This window comes from Cicer arietinum, chromosome 7 (assembly GCF_000331145.2).
Source record: "Cicer arietinum cultivar CDC Frontier isolate Library 1 chromosome 7, Cicar.CDCFrontier_v2.0, whole genome shotgun sequence".
Taxonomy (NCBI): Eukaryota; Viridiplantae; Streptophyta; class Magnoliopsida; order Fabales; family Fabaceae; genus Cicer; species Cicer arietinum.
Genome location: NC_021166.2, coordinates 22,483,912 through 22,488,956, shown reverse-complemented (window position 1 = coordinate 22,488,956; position 5,045 = coordinate 22,483,912).

The following is a 5,045-nucleotide window of genomic DNA, read 5'->3' as shown; positions in this document are numbered from 1 at the left end:
AAATCGGAGTTATTAAGACGAATGTTATATAAGATGATAGAAATATACATATACACATTTACAATTTTTTGAGACAAAATTAAGAAACATAAACAATACAAATTATATATATAAAATAACATAACAATCATAGTAATCTTTTTTTATAAATAAAATAAAATAACAATCATAGATTGAAAAAAAATTTACCAATTCAAGTAATTAGTGTGAACATATTGCTAGGCGCAACACGAACAAATACATAATTTTATCTCCATTGCATAAAAGTTTTGTTAGAGAAATTGAAGCAACAAATATGATTTTTGTTTCAGACATTGGATAAAGATGAATAAGAAAACTTTGATAAAGAAAACTTAAAAGAATTGTGTATATAGAGATAATATGAATGATATTTATAGGGGAGACACAAGAAATGAGAGAGTACCGAAGATAGACGGTTAACAGAGTATTAAAAGAATTCGTAAAATAAAATAAATTTTTTAATTAAATTAATTTGAAGCGGGTGGTTGCTAAAGTAGTGTTTAAAAAAAAATTACAAAAACTGTCAAGTCGTGGTGTCATTGACCGTATTTTGCTGTTATTCTTCTTCTTTTTTAACTGACCACTAAATTCTCAACCACGTCAAGTAGTGGTGTAGTGTATTTTATTTTTAATCTATTCTTTTTATTTTTTAATTGGCCACTAACTTTTCAACTGTCGCAGTCGTGTAACAGTAATTCACTCGTGCATTTCTCATGTAATGGAAGTTTTATTTTTTCTTAAAAAAAATCTTTTATTTTTAATTTATTTTTCTTATTTTTTAATTTGCCATTAACGTCTCAACGGATACATGAAAAAACTGTCAAGTCGTGGTGTATTGTATTTTATTTTTAATTTTTTAATTGACCATTAAATTCTCAACGGATGTATCGTGGACAAAGATCGTGATATAACAGAAGTTTTATGCTTTTCTTACAAAAAAAACTTTTTATTTTTAATTCATTCCTTTTATTTTTTTTAATTGGCCATTAACTTCTCAAGAATAAGCACGTATTATTTCTATTAATAGAAACTTGATATTTTTTTAACACTCTAGTTTGTTGACACGTGTCAAACTTGCCAATTTATCATGTTTGTTTTATTATAATGTATAGATGTTTTAGAAGGGCTTTTATTGAATAGTCATTAATTAATTAGACATATGAAACACCTACATACCTTAGCTTAGTAGGTCATAGAGTCCAACTCCTCCAATTCATGTTCAATTATTCCGTTATATACACTACAACTCAAAAATTAAGAGTTGGTGTGGTGGCTGGAATCCAATCCATCATCTCCAATACATGCTTTTGATGCTTGTGCAAACCACATTAAAGTTTCTAAAGTATTTTGAACATTATTTGTCGGTTCTCCTATTTACCTCAAATATTTATACATTAGTCGGAGTGAATTAAACTTAAAATATAATATAATATATACACTTTGAATTTTTACATATAATACTAACAATTATTTTCTTTTTCTACTTTTTTACAGCATTTTCATAAGATCTAAGACACCGAGTTATATCCTAAGTAAATATCTTAGTTTTCATATTTTCTTACCTTTACAATTTTTTTGACACATGAAATACTAGGCCATGCTTTGCTTCCTCTTTGGTGGGCTAAATTTTACTAACCTTCCGTTATTGCCATACTAAAGAAAAATCTACCAATCACTCTTCCATAATTTTATCTTTTTTATCCTCTACCATCAACGAAGTCAATTTTTGAAAGTTTTAACATTTCAGTAAATTTGAATTTTTTAATTTTTTAAATCAGAAAAATAACATTTTAAAAGTTTTATTAATTTCTGATTTTTTTTAAAATTTAAAAAAAAAACTATATTTTGAAAGTTTCACATTCAAACAAATTTTTGAAATTAATTTAAAATTACAGAAAAATTGCATTTTAAAAGTTTCACATTTGACATAATTTTTAAACTTTTTTAAATTCTTAAACAATTGCATTTCAAATTCGTATTCAACCAAATTTTTAAAATATAGTTTTAAACTTTTGAAAAAAAAATTATATTTAAGAAGTTTCACATTCAACTAAATTTTTGAAATTTTTTTAAAAATAAATTAAAAATTTACATTTCGAAACTTTCAAATTTAATAAAATTTTAAAAAATGAAGAGAAATAATTTACTTGTATTTCAAAAAAAAAATCCAACTAATTAAAAAAAACAAAAATATATTTTCATATACTTTAAAGAGTGAAAGGTATAGGTGGGATGGATGGTAGATTCTAATTTATATAATAAGTACAATTATTTTAGTTTCACTATTATAAACTACACAATAACTAAAATGAATAATATTATACACATATTAATATTAACCAATTCCAATCAAATTTTGTAGCACTAAAACAAAACAAGAAAGATGAAAAGCAAAAAGTTGCATAGTTGCAAATACTATATTAGTTCTTTATTAGTTGGATTGGAATCTCTCGGCTATGCAATGTTTGATATGTGAAGTAGTTCTGAATGGTTGCATACTAACTTACAAAAGTAGTTCTGAATGGTTGACCGTTAATATGCAATAATTAGTGTAGTTGGTGCAAAAATTTGCTTAACTAAGGAAAAATTCGATTAGAGATTTTTAATCAGAGATCTCAATTGAAAATATTTGCAGGATTTTGCTAAGCGAATTTAAGACAGAGAGCTTTGAGACACATTATCACAAATTTTGCTTAGCCAATGCTCAATGAATTTGTTATAGAGAGTCACCAAGATTTTTTTTCAAAACTCGCTTAGTCAATTTAAAAATCATCTCAACAAATTTGTTACATGGAGTCATCAAGATTTTTCTGCAAAATTAACTTAGCCAATTTAAAACTCACTGAACGAATTTGTTACAGGGAATCACCATGATGTTTATGCAAAATTCACTTAACAAATTTATCAGTATTTCAAAATTAATTAAATAGATTCAAAATTTGCTTAGCGAATTTGTGTCACTAAGGTATTCCTTTTTAGCTTTCAAAACACTACCAACTAAATCTATTTTACAATTACCTCACGCACCTCCCATATTTCACACATAACTTCATAAAATAGACATAGCATATTGGTCCTATGATCATTTGAACACGCACCAGACCTTGCATTAAACTGCTCTCATTCTGTTACACAAGGACATTGGGTACCTATGATTCACAACACAGACACAGCACACTTATTGCAAAACACATATAACAAAAAGGCTTAATTGCAGTTTTGGTCATCCTATTTTAGTTGAATCGCGAAAGCAGTCCCTCCATGGTCCAAAACTTGATAAAATTTCATTTTTTTTTTTTGCATTTATTTAAGTCACACAATGCCTCAAGATCTCTGGTACAACAATTGTACCTGAAATCTATGATCAAATTATTTACTATATCATTATCATTGTTGAAAGGTCTAAGTCCACATGTAAATGAGTACTTGGGATATTGGTATCACAAACATTTAATACTCACATATCCCAAACTTTTGACCAATTTATTAATTTGCATGTGGGACATTAAGTCTACATCCCAGACGAATTCATCTCATCCACTTGGGCACCAACGTACATCTTCATTGGGTGGTTTACAAAACTACCCCCATGGTTAATGCTTAACCTAACTCTGTGGACTTTAGCTGGCCTACACAAAACAAACCATTGAATAACTCAGTCAAACTAAGTCCAAAACAAACTACACATGAACCACAAAATAATAAAATAAAGCATATGGACCACGTTTTAAAAAAGGCATAAAGGCATAGAGTTCTGTTAACACTGTAGAAACAAAATTTTAGCCCTAAAAGCAAAGTTGAATACAAAGTTTAATAATGTTAATAATAAAGCAAATTGAAAACCCTAAAATCACATACCTAGCACAAAATGTTGTATCTTCTTTCATCCGTGAAGATGGAGAGAACTCGAAATGACCTTCATTCACCATTTGAACACCAATGAAAAGGGAAGATGAAGAAGATCAAATCGAATGATGATGAAAAGGGAAGTGGTCGATTTTGATTTTAGGGTTCACGAACTGCTTCCGTTGAATTGAGATTGATTTTTGATGCCTTGCTGATTTTTTATTTTTGAATTGGGGCTGATTTTGATTTTAGGGTTCACGATTTTGATTTTGATGCGTTGCTGCTTTTTGAACTTAATTTTGGCTATTTTTTTTAAAATTTGGAACAATATAATAATAGTTTTTAAAAATATAAATTGTGTTTTTTAATTTGGAATAATATAATAATGATTTTAATCTACATAGATGTCTACCACGTCATATTTTTTTGACACGTCATTAAAAAAATAACAACTCATCATGATTTAAACTCAATTTTTGTTTGGGAGACCAAAACTGAAGTCCAAAAGTGCAATTAACCCAAAAAATTATAAATAAATTAAAGAATAATATTGGTACTAAGTAATCCTTATTAAATATCTATAACTCCCTCAATCTCATTGATGAGGGATCCACCGAACAATTTAACACGGATTAAAAAAAATGTAAAAAAGAAATTGAATAACATTATTATTTAATTATCGATGTCAATTATTAAGGTATTCACCATTACTATTAATACAAACTTGAATGCATTCTAACTTGTTATTAGTTACTTTGACTATAAGTAGTTTATTGCATATTTGCATTCTGACTCGATCCTTTCATTCCTATATCAATAATTTTATCTTGTAAGGAAAATCTAATACTTTGTAGAGAGATTGTAACCCTCAAAGAAGAAGATCATGATTCATCAATAATAGTGGTTGGTGTAAACTAGAATAAAACACATTGCTTTATGATCGAACCGCGTTAAATTCCTGGCATTATTACCCTTTTTTTGCTTTGGGTTGTTCTTATAGCTTTGTATCTTGCTATCTTTCTAATCATTTATTTGATTATTGAAAGATATTAATCAATTGATCTTGTGGTGTTAATTTCTTACGAAATTTGTAAAATTTTCTTTTAATACAAACTTTTTAAAAGTGTGAATGTGATATTTATGGTATATAAATGTATTAAATATGACTGAAAAAAAGT